The sequence below is a fragment of the Mus musculus genome, chromosome 8, assembly GCF_000001635.26.
Source record: "Mus musculus strain C57BL/6J chromosome 8, GRCm38.p6 C57BL/6J".
Lineage (NCBI taxonomy): Eukaryota > Metazoa > Chordata > Mammalia > Rodentia > Muridae > Mus > Mus musculus.
This window is the reverse complement of record NC_000074.6, coordinates 57,487,933-57,511,838: the sequence shown is the minus strand read 5'-3', so window position 1 is coordinate 57,511,838 and position 23,906 is coordinate 57,487,933. Positions and strand designations below refer to the sequence as shown.

The window sequence follows — 23,906 nt, the reverse complement described above, 5'->3', positions numbered from 1 at the left end:
TGATTGGCTGTGGAGGATTATTCAAACCCGGAGAGTCCCCGCCCCCCCACGGAGAAGGCTTCCGATTGGTGGGTGTCTGGCCAGGCCCGTCCCTCCAGGCTAAGCCTAGCAGGTTCGGTGGGTCTCCCAGGTCGTTAACTCCCAGACCCGTTGGAACCGGTCTAGAGAGGAATGTACTGCTCGGCCCTGATTGGCGGCAGGAAAAGCGTTTGAAAAATGGCGGGCCCGCTGCTGATTGGCCATGAGGGTGGGGCAGGCCCCGAGAGGAACTGCCCCGGCCAGATTTAAAACTAGCAAGGAGGGCGCCTGGCGCTAAACTCTTCAGGTGATAAAGATGGCTCCGAGGTGACTAAAGGCGCTAGGCCAGCCGCGGTTTGGATGCCGTGGCCTGCCTGGGGCTCAGCTACGAGTTCACGAAATAAAAAAATGGGAAGAAAGTGGGGAGCCCGCGGCGCGGAGCCATGATGAGGCCGAGGTGGAACCGGAGCACGGCGGGCGGGGAGCCTCAGACTGTGCGGAGAGTCTCACGGACTCCTAGCCGCGTCCCCTAGTGATTTAAAAATAAATAAAGTAGCCCTCGCCCTCCGATCGGAGCCATGCCTGCCTCCGCGCCGGGACGGCGTCTTCCACAGCTGACCCGCCTAAGATCTGCGGGTTGGCCGCACTGCACCCCAACACTTCGCGGGCGCGGGTGGGAGGCCAGGGTCCCTCACCTTGCCGGTCAAGCTGCTTTCCGGGGAAGGAGGGCTCGGTCCTAACAGGCCATTTCTGCCTTGTGATTTGGCTGTGGAGAGCTCTTTCCCCCCCCCCCCCCTCGCAGATTGACGCGTATGTGGCACCGCTGTTTTCACGGATTTTCAATGTTTTCTACCCCCAGCAACTTTGCTTGCATTTGCGGGGCTGCCCTCCTGTTTGGTTCCTGTGTGAGGATCATTTTCGATAGTGCTTAAGGACTTAGCGGTTCTTAACTTTCTTTTTAAAAAGTAGACTTGAACGTTGTGTTTTTCTTGGAAATGGATGATGGTTCAGCATTGCGAATATACTTAATGCCGGCAAACAGTGGTCCGCCTTTATGTTCTACGACAATAAAAACAATAAGGTGCCAGTTAGGTGTGGGGGCATATTTTCCCGCTTTAAGGGTACCACCAGATTTGTTTTTTTGGTTTTTGGTTTGCTTTTTGTTGTTGTATGTTTTGGTTTTTCAAGATAGGGTCTCCTGGCCGGTGTGTAGCCTGGCTGTCCTGGAACTCACTAAATACTCCAGACTGACCTTGAACTCAGAATTCACCTGCTTCTGCCTGGGATTAAAGGGGTGTACCACCATACCTGGCTAAGGTGTCAGAATTTTGTTAATCGTAATGCTTATAAATTGTGTCTACCTGAAATCTTACATCTAATAAATGACAGTTGCAACTAACCTATAAACCAGACACGCACAGTCAAGCTCACCAAACCTGAGTGTATTATTCAAATAGCATTGTAAGTGAAATTACTGATGCACTACACGTTTACATCATGTATTTAAGTGTTACGTGTACCAGGGTTCTCTAGCGAAACAAAACCAATAGACTGAATCTATATGTAGGAGATTTATTAGAACGACTTATAGGCTGTGGTCCAACAATGGCTGACTAACAGTGAAAGGTCCAAGAAGCCAGAAGTTGTTCAGTCCACAAGGCTGGATGTCCCACATGGTTTTCAGTATAAGCAGAATCCTGAAGAAGTAGGCTCTAATGGCAGTGAAGTAATTTCTAGGAAGAGCAAGAGCAAGCAAGCATTCTTTTTTCATGTCCTTTATAAGGCTGCTAGAAGAAGGTGTGGCCCATATTAAAGATGGATCTTCCTGCCTCAAAAAAAATCAGGGTTAAAAGTGGATCTTCCACTTTAAATGATTTGGGGGGGGGGGTGTTTCGAGACAGGGTTTCTCTGTATAGCTTTGGCTGTCCTGGAACTCACTCTGTAGACCAGGCTGGCCTCAAACTCAGAAATCCACCTGCCTCTGCCTCCCAAGTTCTGGGATTAAAGGAATGTGGTTTTTTGTGTGTTTGTTTTTTGATTTGTTTTGCTTTTGTTTTTTTGGTTTTTCGAGACAGGGTTTCTCTGTAGCCCTGGGTGTCCTGGAACTCTCACTCTGTAGACCAGGCTGGCCTCGAACTCAGAAATCTGCCTGCCTCTGCCTCCCAAGTGCTGGGTTTAAAGGCGTGGGCCACCATGCCCGGCCACTTTAAGTGATTTAATTAAGGGGGGAAAATCCCTCACAGGTGTACCCAGCTACTTTTTTGGCTTTAAAGTTAATTTCAGATGTAGTCAAATTGACAACCAATAGTCTTTAGCATCACATGTGGTTTGGCATTTCTTTTACAAGACAATCATGTCGTAAAGTAGATTGTACTTATATAAAAGTTGCATATTTATTCAAGAAATGTTGACTCTGCCAAGCACTGAGTTTAGTAGTAGAATTGGGAAGATGAAGTGTGGTTGTGGTGGCTTGAATAGCTTTGGCTTCTAGAAACTCATGTGTGTACATGCTTGGCCCAGGGAATGCACTACTAGGAGGTGTGGCCTTGTTAGACGAAGTCTCTCAATATGAGGGTGGGCTTTGAGATCTTCCTCCTAGCTCCCTGGAGACAGTCATCTCCTTGTTGCCTTCAGAACAAGATGTAGAACTCTAAGCTACAGAGAACCAGCGTGCCTGCCTGAACACTGCCATGTTTCCCACCTTGATGATAATGGACTAAACCTATAAGCCAGCCCCAATTGGATGTAGTCCTTTTTAAGAGTTGCTTTGGTCAATTGTGTGTCTTCACAGCAACGGAAACCCTAACTAAGACAGTGGTCTTTGCTGTCAGAACATTTAGTGTAGAGAGAGACGAAAATAAACAGTACAAGATAATGATAATATACTAAGAACATAATCACCTTAGCCATGAAGGCGTAGGAAGCCTATGTAAGCAGCACTGGAGCGGTTGAACAGGAAGTGTTTATTAGGCAGAGGAAGGGAGGGGCTCAGGCAGAAAGAACTTTGGGAGAACAATTACAAGTACCCTGTTACAGGATCTTAAGGCAGGAATGAGGCTGAGGCTGCTCTGGCAGCTTACAAAGAAATTTAGTCTTCCTCCCTTAGGCAAAGGAGCCACTAGAAAATATAAAGGAGAATCTGAATAGATGTTTTTCTTGTTAATCAAATATGTCTATGGCATGGTATAAATGAGGCCACATAATTTAGAAATTGAGTCACTGTGTTCATTTTTTTTCTGTAACTTCATATATATGAATAGTAATATAGTAATATTATTTATGTTACATATCATGGTAAATATATATATAGTATTACTATATTAAATATAGTATTACTATATTATATATATTTACCATGATGTATAATATAAATAATATATATAATATATATTTAGCATAATATATGTATAATACATACTAATATAATAAAAATATTGCCAAGTGTGGAGTGGTGGACTGTGATAGGCAGCCCAGCCCCTGGTCCAGCCCAGGCTAAAACCCTGGTGACCCCACAGGTGACCCCTCAGTGGGTAACCTGCAAGGGACCGTGGGTGCTTTGCCATGCTCCTGGACCCTTGGCTCCTGTCACATAGCTACATAGTCCCCCACAGTCCCCCCATAGAGAGGTCTGTGGCCATCAGTCACATAGGGGCAGCACCCCAAGCCCTCCCACATGCAGATAAGGTATTCCCAAACTCTCAGACCAACCCAATGGGAAGTACCTGCCTTCAGACCATGACCCACCCCAAAACTGTATCTAAGGGTCTCATCCAGGAGGAATAAAGGTGTGTGAGAACTACTCCATTGTCTGAGAGCTTCTGTCATAAGAGCTGCCACTTGGGAAGAGGTCTGTTCTCCTGAAACACCACCAGAAGCCACACACACACACACACACACACACACACACACACACACACACTCACACTCACACACTCCTCTCTGGCTAGTCAGCCTCTCATTGGCTTAGTCCGGCCTGACTCAGTGCAGGGTGACTGGTACAGCAGTGTCTTGGAGCAACTGAGGTGACTGAGGTGGAGCCAGCTGCTGCTGTGGAGGCAGTGGAGACAACTCCCTCTCCCTGCTCCCACTCTCTCCCCTTTGCCTGAAGCCTTGCGCCCAGCTGGGCCAGAGATCTCCGTGAAAAGCCCCCAGTACACAGGCCCACAGCCAGCATAGTACCACACAGCTTAAACCCCAGCACTCGGGAAGTAGAGTCTGAGCTAGCTTGGTTTACAAAGTGAGTTCCAGGATAGCCAGAGGTATGTACAGACCCAGTCTGTCTTAGTCAGGGTTTGTATTCTTGTACAAACACCATGGCCAAGAAGCAAGTTGCATTTATCCAGCTTACGTTTCCACATTGCTGTTCATCACCAAAGGAAGTCAGGACAGGAAGTCACACAAGGCAGGAACCTGGAGGCAGGAGCTGATGCAGAGGCCATGGAGGGGTGCTGCTTACTGGATTGCTTCCTCTGGCTTGCCAGCTTGCTTTCTTATAGAACCCAGGACTACCAGCCCAGGGATGGCACCACCCTCCATGGGCTGGACTCTCCCCCTTGATCATTAATCGGGATTTTATAGAGGCATTTCCTCAAGGGAAGCTCCTTTCTCTGTGATAACTCCAGCTTGAGTCAAGTTGACACACAAAACCAGCCAGTACACAGTCTCAAAAAACAAAAACAAAACCAAACAAAGAATAAAAGTGTGACAAACAGAAGCTGCAGAAGTCATTTGGCAACACTTTGCTTAAGGAAACTTATCCTAGGTCCCCAAGAGAAAAATTTAAAAACCCACGAAATAACCCTTCTCCTAAGATGACTATGATTTTTAAAAGTAGGTAATAGGAATGTTGGAAAACACACAGAGAAAGTAGAGCTCTGTTGTTATTTGTAAGAACTTAAAATGGATCGTCACCATGGAAAAGCTAGGCAGATTCTCAGATTTAAACCTACCTCAGCAGCTATCAAAAGTAGATAAAAATCAGTGTCCATAAAAAGACAAGCAAGGCATGGTGTCACATACCTTTGATTCCAGCACGTAGGAGGCAGAGACAGATCTCTTGAGTTGGTGGCTTGAAAGAAGCAGGAGTGTGGAAGGTTGGCAGGTTCATTTTTAATATTTCCCGCAATGAAAAAGTCATTCAAAGAATCCCATAAGCAATTTTCTACACATTGGTCCAACCCTGGGATAGGAACAGCAGAATTCTGTTTAATAAGTCCTCAGCCTATCTCGGTTCCACATTTGTGTGTTCCTGGTGGGCTGGGTCTCAGAGATCTCAGAAATAGAACAACCAGTCCTAGAGCAAACAAACAAACAAACAATCAATCAAACAAATGATGAATATGTTCAAGCCAAAGCCAAGTCTAGAGCTGAGGATTCAGCTCAGTAGTGCCATGCTTGCTTTGTATACAAAAGGCTCTAGATCTGTGGTCCTCAACCTGTGGGTCTTGACCCCCACAGAAGTAGCATAGCAAATATCCTGTATATTAGATATTTACATTGCAGTGCATAACAGTAGCAAAATTACAGTTATGAAGAAGCAACGAGATAACTTTATGGTTGCTAGTAGTAGCGTTCCATACAAGCTTTAAGTGGCACGCACAATCCGTATTTATCAAGCCCTTCCTTCATCAGAGCCCCTGACGTGCTACAGTACTACACGGAAGATTTTGGATTCAGTTTCAGAGTCTAATGAGCCCTAATTACCACAGAGATCTTCCCCTTAACTTCCTTCCCTCCACTGCTTGCTTTATCCCAGCCCCCAACTCTGGCAGGCAGTCCCTGGGAACCCACAGGCCACTCTGTCTTAGTTAGGGTTTCCATTGCTGTGAAGAGACACCATGACCAAGGCAAGTCTTATCAAAAACAACATTTAATTGGGGCTGGCTTACAGGTTCAGAGGTTCAGGCCATTACCATCAAGGTGGGAGCATGGCAGCATCCAGGCTGTCATGGTGCAGGAGGAGCTGAGAGTTCTACATCTTCATCCAAAGGCTGCTAGTGGAAGACTGACTTCCAGGCAACTAGAGTGAGGATCTTATACCCACACCCACAGTGACACACCCATTCCAACTAGGTCACAAGTATTCCAACAAGGCCACACCTCCAAATGGTGCCACTCCCTAGTCCAAGAATATACAAACTATCACACACACCAAGCCAGGGAAGCAGGCAGGCAAACTGCAGATTTATACCTCTCTTCCTCACACAGCTCCTCCAAATCCACTGCCCTTGTCTCATCCCACACTGAGCAACAGACCGAATGCTGCATCTGTCCAAGCCTGAAACTTCTGCAGGTTCCCTGGGAACCCCCAGGGCCCTTCAGGCAGGAAAGCACACAGGTCAACAGCAGATCTTTACCTTTCTCTCCAATCTTCCAAATCGAGTCGCCCATTATCACCCCCAGCTTTGTAGCAGACTTCCTGCTATGACCTCTCCTCACACTCTGTTCCCATTCCAGGGGAATGAGCAGATCCTGATAGAACACCCTGCTTTCCTCCCTCCTGTGGACCATGTCATTCCCCACCCCACCTAGCCCACCATTCCTAAGTGGCATCTCCCAATACATAGAAACACATTTTACCTGGAACCCCTGGTGGCCACACTTATCAGGATCCAAGAAGAATTTGTTGCCAGGGAAACCACACATAGCCACCTCTCTCTCCTAAGAACCAGAGAGGGCAACAGAAACCAAGGAACAAAATGCCGACCCAGTAAAGACAACCAGATATCAGCACCTAGAATTGCAAACTTCCCAAACCAGTATGGAATTTCCCAAATCCACCAGTATAGAAACACAATGAGTAACAGGGCAATCCGTCTCCAGAGCCCAGCGACTAACTGTACCACTTCCTCAGGCCCTGAGTGTTACAAAACAGCCAAAATCCAAGACAAAAGACCTTAAAATAGCCTTTATGGATACTGATACCAGTCCGCAAAGAGGAAACGAATGAATCCCTTAAAGAAATCTGTGAAAACATAAACAGTGGAAGGAAATGAGTAAAACAGTTCAAGACCCAGAAGTAGAAATAGAATAAGTAAAGAAAATCCAAACTGACGGAAATCTGAAAATGAAAAATGTAGGAACTTGAACAGGAAATTCAGAGGCAATCCTCACCAACAACAGAATATAAGAGATGGGAGAGAGAATCTCAAACATTGAAGACACTATAGAAGAAATACATGGATGCATGCATACATCGGTCAAAGAAAATTAAATGTGTGTGTGTGTGTGTGTGTGTGCGCGCGCGCGCGCGCGCGATTTCTGGCCCAGACCAGATGACCACACTCCCTACTGTCAATCATGTAGCCCAGAACAGAGTTCTCTATAATAATGAGGTATTTAGAGAGTCTGAGGGTTCATCCAATAAGCTTCCCTTCCCAGACATTCTTTCCTGCAAAAGGTATTTAATCTCTGGTCCACCCTGAGAAGGTGGTATGCACTCATTTTCCACAATGAGCAATCATAACAGTTTAGAACCAAGGGCTGTCTCTTTTGTCAAGAATAGTCATGGGGAGCATGGAGAAGGCCTTTAACTACTGAGCAGCTTTGTCTAAGTCTCTCCTAGAAGGCCTCTCTGTGCTCCCAGAAAACCACCTCTAAGCTAAGGACTTTGGCAGATGAATTAAGTCGGAGTTCCCATTCCCTGGCCCTGGGTTCGACACTGTCCCCAGCCCACGGGCCCCCCAACTCCATGTGACCCAGGAGCACCGGCATGTCCAGGAGTTTGGTAGCCCCTGGTCCCGGCCTCGTCTTGGACCCGTGAAACCCCCCACTCCCCGCGCTTCGTTCCCCACTCCTCTGTGAGGTTTTCCAGTGGTGACTAGATTCCAGGGAGTCAAGGAACCCCAGCTTCAGCTTCCCACATCCTAGGCTGTATTTTCCACCCCCTTGAGCAGTGTCTCCGCATTTCCTTAAAGCCCAGCACCCAACATAAGGTTAACTCAATCTAGTGCTCTTCGTGCTTTGTCTCCCCTGCAGTACTGCCACACCCCAGCAGAGGGCAGAACACGGACCCATGTGTATGTATGTATGTATGTATGTATGTATGTATGTATGTATGTATGTATCCTGGCATAAAACATCCAGGAAATACGGGATGCTAGGAGAAGAACAAATTTAAGAATAACAGGAATAAAGGAAAGAAAAGAAAGCCAGGTCAAGAGCACAGAAAATACTTTCAGGAAAATCATACAAGAAAAAATATCCTAACCTAAAAAATAAGATGCCTATCAAGGTACAAGAAGTATATAGAACACCAAATAGGCTGGGTAATAAAAGAAAGTCCATAACAGAACACTGTTAGCAAAGGTCCAACATGATAAATAGGACCCAAATGAACTGAAAACCTTCTGCTTAGCAAAGACACTGTCATTTGAACAAAACAACAGCCTTCTGAATGGTAAAAGATAACTAATATCCTAAATATTTAAAGGACTCAAAAATAGATTTAATATTTAGATTTAATTAAATTTAGATTAATAAGATTTAATAAGTACACTTGTAGCTGTCTTCAGACACACCAGAAGAGGGCACTGGAACCCACTACAGATGGTTGTGAGCCACCCTGTGGTTGCTGGGAATTGAATCAGGACCTCTGGAAGAGCAGTCAGTGCTCTTAACTGCTGAGCCAACTAACCAGACCTTTCAGAGCTCCCAGGGACTCAACTACCAACCAAAGAGAACACATGGAACGACACATGGTTCCAGCCGCATATGTAGTAGAGGATGGCCTTATCTGGCATCAATGGTAGGAGAGACCCTTGGTTCCATGAAGGCCCAGTATCCCAGTGTAGGGGAATGCCAGGGTGGTGAGACAGGAATAGGTGGGTAGGTGGGGGTAACACCCTTATAAAAGCGGGGGTGGGGTGGGGAAAGGGGGGTTGTGGAGTAGAAACTGGGAAGGGGGACAATATTTGAAATGTAAATAAATAAAATAACCAATAAAAAAGATTTTTTTTTTTGAGACAGGGTTTCTCTGTATAGCCCTGGCTGTCCTGGAACTCACTTTGTAGACCAGGCTGGCCTCGAACTCAGAAATCCGCCTGCCTCTGCCTCCCGAGTGCTGGTATTAAAGGCGTGCACCACCACCCGGCTTAATAAAAAAGATTTAATGAAACAATCTGATTAAACAGTGAGGTAGAGGTATAAACTGACAGTTCTAAAAAGAAGGAACTCAAACAGCTGGAAAATACTTTAAAGAGATATTCAACATCCTGAGACATCAAGGAAATGTGATTCAAAACTACTTTGAGACTCCATCTTACATCTGTCAGAATGGCTAAGATTGATAAAACAAATGACAGCTCATAAGCTGATAAGGATGTGGAGTATTGCTGGTGAGAGTACTTACAAGCTTGTACAACCACTGTGGAAATCAGTATAGAGGTTCCATGGGAAGATGGGAATTTATCTACTCAAGATTCAGATATACCTGCACCTGAGAGATGGCTCAGGGATTAAGAGCACTGATTGCTCTTCCAAAGATCCTGAGTTCAAATCCCAGCAACCACATGGTGGTTCACATCCATGTTTAATGAGATCTGACGCCCTCTTCTAGTGTGTATAAAGACAGCTACAGTGTACTTACATATAATAATAAATAAATATTTTTTTAAAAAAAGATGGGCGTGGTGGTGCACGCCTTTAATCCCAGCACTTGGGAGGCAGAGGCAGGTGGATTTCTGAGTTCGAGGCCAGCCTGGTCTACAGAGTGAGTTTCAGGACAGCCAGGGCTAAAAGAGAAACCCTGTCTCAAAAAAAAAAAAAAAAAGGATGAAGTCATGAATTTTGCAGGAAAACGGATGGAACTAGAAAAAAAAAATCATACTGAATGAGGTAACCCAGACCCAGAAAGCAAATACAGTATGTATTTGCTTATGTATGGTTATCAGCTGTTAAGTCAATGATAAACAAACTATAATCTATAGAACCACAGAGGTTACATTATAGAGTGCGGGGGGGGGGGGGCTATAAGGGACAGATAGATATCATTAGGAAAGAAAAAGGAATAGGTAGTTTTGAGTCTGGAATGGGAGGATTAGGTGGGGAGGGGGAGGAGATGTAACACAGGCTGAGACATTTGAGGGGTAGTATTTAAACCTACTACAAACAGAAGCTTCTAAAATATATATACACATGAAGATGATCAAAATGAAATTCCTATGTCCCACAAGGCTAGTTGAATTTTTTAAATATTTATTTACTATATTTATATGAGTACACTATAGCTGTTTTCAGACATACCAGAAAAGGGCATCAGATTCTACTACAGATGGTTGTGAGCCACCATGTGGTTGCTGGGAATTGAACCTCTGGAAGAGCAGTCAGTGCTTAACAGCTGAGCCATGTCTCCAGCCACCACCAGCTAGTAGAATCTTAACAGATGTGCTGGCAAGTAAATGCAAGCAGACTAACAAAATCGAATCTTCCTTCTTCCAATGTCCTCGTGTAGATCTCCAACAGAAGGTGTGGCCTAGATTAAAGGTGTGTGCCACCACGCCTGGATCTGGGACTTGTTTTGTCCCAGGCTGACTTTGAACTCAGAGATCTCTTTGCCTTAGTCTCCTGGCATTACAGGCATGTACTACCTGGCCTGGGCCTAAGCTTTTCATAGCCACTGTGCCTCAAGATCTCCATGCTAAGATCCAGGTCGGAAACTTGTGTCTTCTAGCCTCAAGATCTGGATCACAGGTGAGCCCTCCATTTCTGGATTGTAGTTCATTCCAGATACACGCTGACAACCAGGAATAGGCGTTACACCAACCAATATCTGATTTTTCCCTAAGGCCCATTCCACCAAGAACCTGAGACTAGATAACCCAGGGACCTAGCACAAAACCAAATATTAGTGTTCTAAAAAAAGAAAAAGAAAAAAAGAAAAAAGAAAGAAGAGCAGGAATTACATAAAGTGAGTCCTAATGACAGTCAGTGTGCTCTTCTCTCAGACCAGTGCCTTGCTCAGCCATCATCAGAGGAGCTTCCTCCACAGCTGATGGGAACACAGAGACCCACAGCCGGAGGATGTGCAGAGAGTTAGAGACCTTGGAACACTCAACCCTAAATGGGATGTCTCCATCAGAGCCCTCCCCTCAGGGATCAGGGAACCCTCAAATAAGGAGGCAGAGAGAATTTAAGAGTCAGAGGGGATGAGTAACCAAGAAATCAAGGTCCTCTAAACCTACACGAATAAAGCTCACATGAACTCACAGAGACTGCGCAGGTCTGAACCAGGTCCTCTCCTTATACATCATGGCTTCCAGTTTAGGGCTCTGTGGGATTCCTGCGTGTGTGGTGAGTGGGGTCTCTGATACCTGTGCCTTCTCCTGGGCTCTTTTCCTCCTGTTTGTGGTTGTTTTGTCCAACTCCATTGTTTTGGCTTTATTCTATTCTGCTTTATTGATTTCCCTTTAGAAGCCTGCTGTTTTCTGAGAGACAGAAATGAGGTGGAACCAGACAGGAGAGGATAGGAGGAGAGCTAGGAGGAATAGATGGCGGGGAAACTGTAGTTATGGATGTGTTATGTGAGGGAAAAAAATTCTATCTTCAATAAAAGAAAAATAAATCTATCTTTCACTGCCATGGCTGCCTCCGTGCTACCTGATGCCCACCCCAGCATCACCAGATACAGAACATCACCAACCCCTTGAGCTTACAGGCCTCTAACATGCCCATCTTATATCTAAACTGTGTGAGAAGACATTGGACACATTACACTCAAACTTAGAAGAGGGAGGCCTAAGATGCATATAAATGATGGTGGTGAGCAGTTGGGACAGGACAGGTGAGGGCAAACTGCACACAGTGATACTTGTATGAGGGGACACAGGAGTTTATAAACGGGCCAGCAGCACTACGTACACTTAATAACAGAACGATCCATACTATCGTTCATTTCACTGTTTCAAAGGACAGTGTTCGCTTTGTACTGTTTTAAGCCCTCAAAGTATTTACTTAACCCTCATAAAAACGCCTATGAGGTAGATAAGCGGACTACTAATATCTCTCTGTTCTCTAGAGATCAGCTGAGGTGAAGAGCAAGAGCTCGCCGGAGACCCCCGCATCAGCCTGGCTTCGCCCAAGAAAGCAAAAGTCACTTTAAGTGTTTCAGAGACCACAACGACCTGTTTTATTGGTGGAACCGTGATAAATTAACTGGAAATGTCAAAGGCAAAGGGAGCGGAAGCTATTGTTATCCAGAGGTAACATTTAATTGCTGATGCTCATATTTGATATTAATGTTAAGAGACAGTAGCCACGCTTCTAGCACTAGGAAAAGCAAAATGAAAGACTGGTACCCAAGCCGGCAGATCTGGGGCTTCTGAGGTTAGCGGAACATGGTTGTGCCACCAGACTGTCTCCGGTAGTTGGAGCCAGAAGACCTGTTCTCCTTTTGTGTTTTATTCTCCTATCAGCAGAAGTAACCTGGAAATCAACTGAGAAGTGAGTCTGGGCCACCGGTAGTCCGAGGAATATGGAGTACAAGACTGGATAAACAACAGCCAACACAAACTGACATGTGGCAGAACTCAAATCTCAAGCAAAGGACTCCCTGCATGCAACTACGGTTACATGCTGCGATACTGTGGCATGGCTCAAACAGCGGTGTTGCATAATCTTTACAGTCTATGGTGACCTGTGTCGGTTGGCGGCAAAGGAATTTCAAGAATTTCTTTCATTAAATATTCTACAAACGTTAAGTTTCTCCTTTGTGCCTGACAGTGATCCATTGGATATAGGATGAATGGAGCCGAGACAAAACCAAAGACGGAACAGAACAAGAGAGCCCAAAGCTCCCTCTTCCACGTTGGCAAAATTCCCTGGGAAGGATTCCAGCTGGCTGTACTTGAATCAAGCGCCCACACACTAAAACTGAGCGTTTTAGCTAAGGGGCAGGTATTAGGTGAATAACCTAGTGGAAACGCCCTTTGGAAATGCCCCGAGACAGGGATTTTTAGTGTAGATAGTATATATATGTAAGAGGTTCAGGAAATACCAGTGGAAGGTGGGGAAGTAAGACAAACCTGGGAAGGCAGTCAATAAGGGGTGTGCCAGCAAGCCGGCTACCGACGGTAAAGACTTGAACATAATCTCATGGGAAAGTGCTAGGAACCGGCCTCAAATAGGAGCCTCAAAGTTATGCCCCTCCGAGCCAAGAACGATGGATTATCTGTGTAACAAAGCTTTTACTGGACGAAGGTTGCCAGCATGGGAGGTACTTAATTCTCAGGCATTTCTAAATTGCCCTGACTGGGGGCATGGCGCTGCCTTCTTTCTCTTACCCTCAGGGACAGAAAAGAACCCTGAAGTAGAGTAACTCAGAAAGGCTTTGGTAAGGAACATAGAGGTTTCTTTATTAGATAAAGATTTCCTCTACCTGAGAAAGCCTAGGGCAGGATTTAAGAAGGAGAACGTGCGATACAAAAGGATCCTTGTTTAAATGGATTGGGAATCTGTTGTTTTTATATTCACTGTAGGTCTCAGAACAGTGACACACATACGTCAATGACTAAAATATTGAGTTAAACTTTCAATGTAAAACCAGGACACATTATTTTCTAGGTTAACCAGTTGTCAGTGAGTTTTTTTTTTTTGTTTGTTTGCTTTTGTTTTTGTTTTTTCGAGACAGGGTTTCTCTGTGTAGCTCTGGCTGTCCTGGAACTCACTCTGTAGACCAGAGGCTGACTTTGAACTCAGAAATCTGCCTGCCTCTGCCTCCCAAGCGCTGGGATTAAAGGCGTGCGTCACTACACCCGGCATGTTAGTGGTTTTTTAAGCTAAGCAAGGATAGTGAATCATTTCTCCTAAACTAAAAATTGTCACCTCTTTGAAAGATTTAAAGTAGCATGTCTTGTTCTATTCTTTTACCAGTCTTCTTAAAAATCTAGATCATGGGAGAGGGGATGGGGGAAGGACTTCGGGAGGGGGTGGCTGGGAGGGGGGCACTGAGCAGGATATAAAGTGAATAAGAAAAACAAAAACACTTAATCAATGAGATATTCCTCTATATTACAGAATAAATTAATGCTCTGAATTCTTTTTCTTTTAAAAATCTAGATCATTGTGAAGAATATCCTTAATTACCTATCTAAACTATTCTCTCCTTTATTCCTACTTTAAATACACAGATTATACAAATGTTGGTAGGGAAATCAGCATTAATGAGAAGGCCGCTGTCAGCATCATGGGAGAAGGGCAACAATATCAGAAATCCCAGCCTGGCGTTATTAACTTACTGAACCTGTAAGGGTGCCTTCTTAAAGTTCAGGGGTGTAACTCAGAGGCAGCAGGATAACCTAGCTTAAGGGATGCCCTGTGCCCGAACAGGGGAACTAGAAAAAAAATGAAAGTACTCTCTTTTAGTCTTATTATGTCAAAAAAGAAGTGTAACAATAGACAAGTGCTGTTATATTTAGCTAGTGATTCATAGCTTTTAAAAGAATTATTTATTTACATATATGTGTGCTTCTGGCGCCCTCAGAGACTAGAAGAAAGCATCAGATCCCCTGAAACTTAAGTTACAGACTATCATAAACCACCGTGTGGGTGCTGAGAATACAATTCAGGTCCTCTGGAGGCACAGTAAGTACTCTTAACTGCAGAGTTCTCTTTCTAGCTCCTGACCTGTAACCTTTTAAAGAGCTTTTTTTTTTTTTTTTCCTTCTGGTGCATAGCAGAGCAACCCTAAGCAAAGTCATTTTACTGCTGGAGAACATTATTTCAAGACAATCACTCACCAGGAATCAGATGTAGTCGATCAGAGGTAAATTTATTTTAATTTTTATTTTATTTTATTTTATTTTTGGGGTTTTTGGAGACAGGGTTACTCTGTATAGCCCTGGCTTTCCTGGAACTCACTTTGTAGACCAGGCTGGCCTCGAACTCAGAAATCCACCTGCCTCTGCCTCCCAAGGGCTGGGATTAAAGGTGTGCGCCACCACCGCCTGGCCTGATGTAACTTTAATCCTTCCACATTTGCCTTTGTCTGAACTGAGCATGCTTTCTCTCTTTTTGCAGCTTGCTAATGTCTTGGTGCAACTATGGCAAACCTCAGTGCAGTCTCACAGGGTCTCCTTTGAAATTATCGTGGCCATGGCCATGAAGCCATATCTTATATGCCATGGGCCTAGAACCAGCACTAGGGGGACAGCACTTTCAGAACATGCCACCATATAGCCCAGAATCCCAAGTGGGCCCTGGACTTTAAGGGCATAGAAGATGACATTAGTCTTATTTCTGGAACATTCTGCCCAGAAAAGCCTTGGCACTTGTGGCAGCGGGGGCAGGGTCACAGCTCTCCTTGGCTCCATCTTACTCTCTCCCCAAGCTCATGCCTGACACCTTCCTTCTATCCCCGCTAATACCTTCAGCAAGGAGCAGCTCAGATGTGATGTCATAAGCTGCGTGTCACTTCCTTCCTAGACACATTTGAAAGCTCTCAGAAGGCACTCGTTCAAAACCTTGGCCCTGTTTCCTTTCTCTATATAATCTACTTTTAGGTTTTCTGACACAGCTTTTCCAAGGTTTACCGTAAAACACCCAAATCGGCAACAAGACCCATAATGAACGCTTTGACACTTTACAAATAAAGCAACTCACCGCTCTTACATTAGGCCTTCCTTAAAGCTTCAGGACGTGGATACAAAGCAGCCAAGGCCTTTCCAGCAGTGTGACAAGGGGTGACTTCTTGCCTCACCATCATCCCATGAAACCTCTTAACACTCTAAGCCACTTCTAAGCATTCCTCCAAACTTTTCCATTCTTGACATGTTCCTAAGTTCTGTAATAGCTTCTGTGTTTTCAAGCATAGTTATAGCAATAACTTCCTTCCTCAGGCCCACCTTTCTGGAGTAGCCCACTTCCCAATACTGGATGCTAAGTACTCTATAAATGAAACAGGATTTAGAAGGCTCAAACGTGTAACACCAAGCCTTGGCTCTGCCCTGGTGAGGACCCCATGGCATCACAATGGAGGCGTCAATCTGCAACAACACAGGGAGCAAAGGCAAGGAAACAGGCCAGGCCAGCAGGGTTCCTTTTTCTAACAGATGACTGATGAGAGAACGTTCTCAGGGCAGTGTCCTGGTAGCCTCTCACTGGTCATATGTTACAGGTGCCACCAGGGACTAACATTGTCACACTGGAGGCCAAACTTCTAATATGTGAAGCTTGAGAGACAAACCGGTTGGGAGACAGAGCACCTAATTTAAATTCAACTCCCTCTGCCCACGTTTTTTCAAGATATGGAGAACCTCTCTGAAATGCCCTGATTATTGCCTCCTAAATGAACATTATAATTCTAAGTGACTTAATTAGAGTCAATTATATGTTTATGCCTGCTGTGACTGTAAAGCTATGTCAGAAAACCTAGAAGTAGATTATATAGAGAACTGTCAGCATCATGGCATGAGGTTTTTTTTGTTTTTTGTTTTTTTCTTTAAAGTTAAATTGAAGATCTTCAACATAAAGCAACATCTTCTTTTGTTATGGCATTGAAAAGAAGATTGTCAAGAAGTTTCTCCTGAACCCAAGCTACTGGAATACTCTGCAGAAATGTTTTAAGAAAGCCTCATTTCAATGGAATGAATTATGGGTGAGAGGATGGGGGTGATAAAGATTGATAGGATGTAGACTTGCCTAGAGGACACACCTGGGACAGATTCAGGAGGGTAGGCTCGGGACGTGCCTGTGAGGCGTTATCTAGGTTAGGTTAATTCAGATAGGGAGATCCACCTGTGAATGGTACCTTCCAGGGTCCTGAATAAAAAGGAAGAGCTGAGCTGCACACAGGTGCTCGTGGTAATCGTCTATCTGACTGCAGATACCATATATTGAGCATCCTCTGGATCGAGCTGCCAGGCCTTCCCTATCCTCATGCATTTCCTCTCTAACAGGAAGGCAAAACAAACCTTAGCTTCTGTCTTCCTTACTGTCCTGCTGCTAGGAAGAGACTGGGATGGAGGCGACTCGTATAAAAGCAAGCATTTAGCTGGGGCTTCCTCAGTTTCAGAGACTTCGTCCTTCATCGTGGTGGGGGTGCGTGGCAGCACGCAGGCAGGCATGGTGCTGGAGAAGTAGTGACACCTTTACATTCTGATCCGCAGGGAGCAGGCAGAGAGAGAGAGAGAGAGAGAGAGAGAGAGAGAGAGAGAGAGAGAGAGAGAGAGAGAGAGAGAGAGATACTGGGCCTGGCGTGGGCTTTTGAACCCTCAAAGCCTACTCCTAGTGACACACCTCCTCCAACAAGGCCACACCTCCTGCTCCTTTCCAAAGAGTTTTATCATCTGGGGACTAAGCCTGAAAATAGATGCCCCTGGGGAGGCCATTTTCATTCAAACCACCACATCTTTCTTCAGTGGCTTTAGTCAAGTATTGTTACAGCAGTGAGGAAAACACCTGATACTCCAAAAATTCTTAGTTTGGATCCTATAGATTTCCCTCCCCCCTTCATTTTTATTTGTATGGGAGCTTTGATTGTACATCCGTCTGTGCACCTGGTGTATGCAATGCCCGGGGAGGCCTGAAGAAGAATTGGATATCTTGAGTTAGAGATGGTTGCGAGCCACCCTGTGGAAGCTGGGACTTGAACCCAGGACCTCTGCAAGAGCAGCTACTGCTCTTAATGGCTGAGTCACCTCTTAGGCCTTGGACCTGGAAAGTTTATTTTTAGAAAAAAATTTTAAGTGGGCAAAGTGGTACATGTTTTTAAAACAGCACCTGGCAGGTGGATCTCTGTGAGTTCAAGACCATCCTGGTCTACATGGTGAATTTCAGAACAGATAAGATTTACATAGTGAGAACCTGTCTCAAAATAAATAAAACTACATAGATGGTTTTTACCAATTATTTGAGAATTTCATACCCAGTATTTTGATCACATTTAACCCTCACTGCTCCCCTTAAATCATCTCAGACCCTTCTTCACTTCCCCAGACGCCCACTGGCTTCAGGTTTTTCTTTTGTAATCCTTTGAGTGCAATCTGCGCTACCCATGCACACTCCTGGATGTGAGGCCATGTGCTACAGCATGGTTGAATCAGCAGAGGCCTATATCCTTAAAGCAAAGGGACTCTCCCTCCCTCAGAAACCGTCAATTGTCCCCAGTTCCTCAGTTAGGGATGGAGGCTTAGGAACCCTGTTACCTTCCATGCTAGAATGTTGGCTGGCTCGATCCGGTGCTGGTCTTGTTCAAGCAACTGGAGGTGCTATGAGCTGACTGGGGTGGTCCCATCACATATAGAAGACATTTTAAAACTCGAGTTCTCCCCAACCACAAGCTTTTACAGTCTTTCTACTCCCTCACCTAAGACCGTCCCTAAAAGTGCATCCTGTGTGTGTGTGTGTGTGTGTGTGTGTGTGTGTGAGTGACACAGATATCCCCTTGGTGGCTGAGCACTCCACTGACACTTGTTTCCTGCACACTCTGGTCACCCAGTCAATAAGACTGACAATCAACAAGTAGAACTTCAGGAAATTAAGCTTTTGTACTACAAAGAGAATTGCTAATTGACTGAAGAGGCAGCCTATGGGGGCAATGGTTTTTTTTTTCCTTTTTTTTTTCTTTAGATATCTTTGTCAGCTTCACATCTGACAGAAGACTCATTTTTGAAATATAGGAGGAACTCTAAAAAACTAAACGAGAAAACAAGAAAACAATCCAGGGTTTTTTGAACATAGTTCTCAAAAGAGGAACAGCAAATGGATAAGAAATACTTTTCAAAGCAGTCATTATCCTTAGCCCTAGTAATATAAATGAAAGCTCCTTTGAGATTTCATCTTAGTCCAGTCAGAATGTTTAAAAATAAGAAAACAAGCAGGGCATGGTGGCACACACCTTTAATCCCAGCACTTGGGAGGCAGAGGGAGGCAGATTTCTGAGTTCAAGGCCAGCCTGGTCTACAGAGTGAGTTCCAGGACAGCCAGGGCTACACAGAGAAACCCTGTCTCGGAAAAAAACAAAACAAAAACACCAACAAAGAACAGCACATGCTGGGAAGAATGTGAAGAAATGGGACCCTTTATGTACTGTTGGTGAGAACTGTGCAGCCACTATGGAGATCAGTGGGGAGGGTCCTCAAAAAAAACAAAACAAAACGAGAAGTAGGTCTACCATATGGCCCAGATATATTACCCCTGGGCATATACCCAAAGGACTCTATTTCCTGCAGTAGAGACCACATGGTCACCCATGTTCCCTTAGCTACTAGGTGGTGGAAACCATTTTTCAACTGATGATCGCTAATGAAAATGTGGTGCTTGTATACAATGGAATCTCAGTCAGCTGTAAAGAAAAATAAACTCATGAAATTTGCAGGCAGAGGGAGCGAACTGGGCAATGCTACACTAAGTGAAGAGACCCAGACCCCGAAAGACAAGCACTGTTCTCACTCACATATGGCTTCCAACCAAATCTTTGGGTTTGTGTATTTAATTTGGGGTCCCAGGGACTTTAAGTCACAATAATTTTCTTTTAAATTAATGTTATTGTATCATGATAGCCACAAATAATTTTCCACCCAGAGCAAATGCCAGCATTAGATGACTACATATTGGTGAGACCAAAATTGTGGAAGAAGCCACAGATATAGCTTAGCAACAGGTTAAACCATGGGTTGTTTCAAAATGTATGCACTACTTTAATATATACAGTACTAGTACAGGCAGGTGAAGCAGTTATTTCTCTGTTTTGATAACCACCATGACCAGAAGCAGCTCAGGGAAAGAACCGGTTTATCTCGCTTGCACAGTACAGTCCATCACCAAGGGAAGCCCAGACCACAGAGAAACACTGCTTCTTGGCTTACTTCCCATAGCATCTTCAGTTACCTTTCTTATACAGCCCAGGCCGCTTCCACATGGATAGGACCACCCCAAGTGCGCTTGTCACCCTCCCTTATCAATCAACAGCCAAGAAAATGGCCCACAGAAATGCCTATAGACCAATCAGATGGAGTTGATTCTTCAATTGAGATGCCTTCTTTCCAAGTACGTCTACATCTATATCAGGTTGACAAATCTAACTCTTGACACTTAAGGACTTAGGAAGAGCAAAAGCTGGGCATTCGCTAGTCAGGTAGAAGACTGGACTTCAGTCTGCACTAAGGGGAGCATCTTTCTTGGGCTGGGAGAGTAGTTCAGTTGTAGGAGATTCACCTAGCATGTCCAAAGCTCTGGGTTCAATTCTCAGCACCACAATAAAACAAACGAATAAACAAACAAACAAAGTAACTAACGTAGTAACCCAATACGAGGTAAGGACCATAGCCCCCAAGTGGGAATATGAACCAGAGTATCACCTACTTGGCTAAAATATCCTCAGGCATTAATTACTCTAGGATGTTTTAGCATCAGAGATATGAGGCCCCTCTGTAGGAACATAATATGAATTATTTTATAATTATTTTTTCAAACAAAACGAAAGGCAATCAAAGACAGTGGATGAAAGAAGAGTCAGGAATAAGTCAGAACTATCAGAAACAAAAGACAAGTGAAACAGACTTAATAAATATAGTCTAAAAAAAAATCACTGTCCTTGCTAGGAATATTGAAGAAAATGTCAAACTTCCAAATTGTATCAGAGAACTGGAAAACTAAAATGTGACATTTAAGATTTGGAAAAAAAAATAGGAATGATAACATTAAGAAATATAATAAAACAGAAAAACTATGGGTGCATTTTAGAGCAGATTAGACACATCTAAACAAAAGAATGTATGACTAAGGTTAGGTTAAAAGAATCCAAAGGGGAGCTGGGTGTGGTGGCGCATGGCTTTAATCCCAGCACTTGGGAGGCAGAGGCAGGTGGATTTCTGAGTTCGAGGCAAGCCTGGTCTATACAGTGAGTTCCAGGATAGCCTAGGCTACATGGAGAAACCCTGTCTCTAAAAAACAAAAAACAAAAAAACCAAAAAAAAAAAAAAAAAAAAAAAAAAAAAGAATCCAAAGGGAACTTATAAACAAAACAAAGCTGGGTGGTGGTGGTGGCAGCAGTGGTGGTGGTGGCAGTGGCAGTGGTGGCGGCAGAGGATTTCTGAGTTCAAGGCCAGCCTGGTCTACAGAGTGAGTTCCAGGACAGCCAGGGCTACACAGAGAAACCCTGTCTCAAAAAACCAAACCAAACCAAACCAAACCAATCATTGGCGTAGGAAACATACATACACACACAAAAAAACACTATAGAAGGCCTGATGTGTACTGATTTGTAGTCTGAGATGGGGAGAAAAAAAGAAAAAAAAGACATGGGAAACAATACAGCCTAGAAAATCTAATATTGATGTCTTAGGGTTTTATGGCTGTGAACAGACACCATGACCAAGGTGACTCTTATAAAGGACAACATTTAACTGTGGCTGACTTACAGGTTTAGAGGTTCAGTCCATTATCATCAAGGCAGGAACATGGCAGCCCCAGGCAGTCATGATGCAGGAGGAGCTGAGAGTTCTACACTTTCATCTGAAGGTTGCTATGAAAATACTGGAGGAAATTCCTGGAGGAAGATAGAATGAGGGTCTTTAAGCAAAAGCCCACAGTGACACACCTACTCCAACAAGGCCACACCTCCCACTATGGCCACTCCCAGGGCTCCCACTATGGCCACTCCCAGGGTCAAGAATATACAAAACAATACAGTCAGCTCCCTGGCTCCCATAGGCTTATTTAAACAAAGGAGTCTATGGGGGCCACACCTAGACATAGCATAATAAAAGAGTGCTTTTAGTCCACATTCCAAAGTCCCCACAGTCAACAGCAGTCTCAAGAATGTTAAAAGTCCAAAGTTCAAAGTCTCTTCTGAGATTCATCCACTCACTTAACTGTAACCCCCAAAGCAAGACTGGAAACCAGCAGGGCAAACTCCAAAGCCTGCATCTCCTAGTCTGATGTCAAAAAGCCAAATCTCTAACTCCTTCTACATCTTTGTTGACTGCAACAAATTTCTTTCTCCTGGGTTGGTTCCACTCCCTGTTAGCAGCTTTCCTCAGCAGATAACCCATGGCTCTGGCATTTTTGAACATCTTGGAGTCTCCAAGGCAACTTAAACATTACCGCTTCTTGTTCCAGTATCTAGGATCCACACATGATCTTCTGGGCTCTTCCAAAGGGCTTGTGTCACTTCTCCAGCTCTGCCCTCTGTAGCATTCTCTGTAGCAGATTGACTCCACTCCACTGTTGCTGTTGTTCTTGGTGATCATTCTATGGTACTGGCATCTCCAATATGTTAGGGGCCTTCAGCTGCAACTAAGTTTCACCTCTCATAGGCTCTCTTCATGGTGCCACGCCTCAAATCCTTTGCATAACCTCTTCAGTCCTAACCCATCAACAACTGAGGCTGCACTTTCACCAATGGTCTTCCCTGGCCTCTCACAGCTGCTCTTCATGACCCCTTCATACCTTCAAAACCACTACCACTTGGGTGACACTTATACATTACCAAGTACAGCTGCAGTACAGGGTACAAACTTGGGTATCTCGGAAACACAGCTTCTTTTGCCTTCAGAAAACAACTCCCAGACGATTTCACCTCTGTGGTATTGATCTCTTCGTAATCACTGCTAATTTCTTAGCTCCAGCTAGCCAGCATCAATTGTCCTAGTGGTGCCTTCTATTCTTGACTCTAAAGCCAGCCACATAGCCGGAGCACCTGAGTTCTGCTACTTGCTGAGGCTGGAATGTGGCCCCTTCTTATTCTATTACCAACTTTATGTTTTCCAACTCCTTCCCAGCCTAAGCTTAGCTGTCCTGGAACTTGCTCTGAATATTGACCTTGAACTCAGAGATATGTGTGGCTCTGTATCATTAATGCTGGCATTAAAGGCATGTTCTACCATGACTGGATTTAAACTTTTCTCTATTTGGAACTTGCTCTGTTCCAAGCTGGTCTTGAACAATGAAATCTGCTTGGCTTTGTCTCTTTGGATTAAAGGTGTGAAAGCTTGGGCCTAAGTTTTTCATGACCTCTGTGACGATTATATATATATATATATATAATCGTCACTGAATTGGTTGAATCTAAAACAGGCTTTCTCAAAACTCTTCCACTTGAAATAAATTATTTTTGCTTAAGCTTAAGTCTAATAATTATCAGAGGTTCAGGGTTGGCATGGCCACGCCCATTCTTCCACCCCGCCCACCACAGGCACAGGCAAAAATACACATTACGCGAGCACAAACACGTACCCAGGCGCGCACGCGCGCAACCCCCCCCCCCCCCACACACACACCCGCGGCACACACAAGCACACATGTACGCATGCATATGACTCAAGAAAAGAGGTTTCTCGATCCTCGTCCCCTACAGCCAGGGCTAAGTTTTGATGAGTAGTCTGCAGACGTGATACTAGTGTGCTTCCTTTAAATGGTCTTAAACCCTCTTAGATCCGTTTGAAAGGAATCCAAGTGGCAGTAGAGGCGACAAGCAGCCCGATGCCTGCCAACCCGTCGGCACACGAGTATGCCAAGGACCTGCCACGCTCTAGAAGTCAGCTGCGGTATGGAGATGGAGATGAAGGACTCTCCGCCTAAAGAGCGCTAGGTATCCCGAGTTTTCTTTCAATAAATACCAAACAGCCCGTAAACTTTTTCTCACTTAATTCTTACTACCCCCCCCCACCCCCCACCCCCCCACACACACACACCATTAATGCTTCTTCCCAGGAGTCAGCTGGCGGTCTGAACACTAACTTTGCGAAACAAGAGGAGCTAAAACCAGCCCTTGCTCGCAGGAGAGAATAGAGGCGAGAAAACACGGTAAAAGCCTGACCTCACAGTCAGACTTGCCCGGTGCTTGGAATGGAAAAAAAAAAAAACTAGGGGTGGCTCGCCACGCGACGCATGCTGGGATGAGTAGTTTGTCCCGCTGGTCCCGCACGTAATCAGAACAGAGCGCAAGTTAGCTC

At 44.7% G+C, this 23,906-nt stretch overlaps 1 long non-coding RNA gene across 3 annotated transcripts; it reads right to left on the bottom strand.

Moving 5' to 3' along the window:
- Positions 1-1,576: 1,576 nt before the first annotated feature.
- Positions 1,577-23,876, bottom strand: 2500002B13Rik (RIKEN cDNA 2500002B13 gene). Of its 3 annotated transcripts, NR_126553.1 has the most exons (4): positions 23,646-23,876; positions 21,372-21,499; positions 5,038-5,311; positions 1,577-1,751 (listed from the first exon to the last, which is right to left on the bottom strand). It is a non-coding gene; the product is annotated as an RIKEN cDNA 2500002B13 gene (long non-coding RNA). The 3 variants fall into 3 exon arrangements; NR_126555.1 differs by lacking the exon at positions 1,577-1,751 and having other exon boundaries at positions 5,109-5,311; NR_126556.1 differs by lacking the exons at positions 1,577-1,751; positions 21,372-21,499; positions 23,646-23,876 and adding an exon at positions 5,931-6,024 and having other exon boundaries at positions 5,109-5,311.
- Positions 23,877-23,906: the final 30 nt, after the last annotated feature.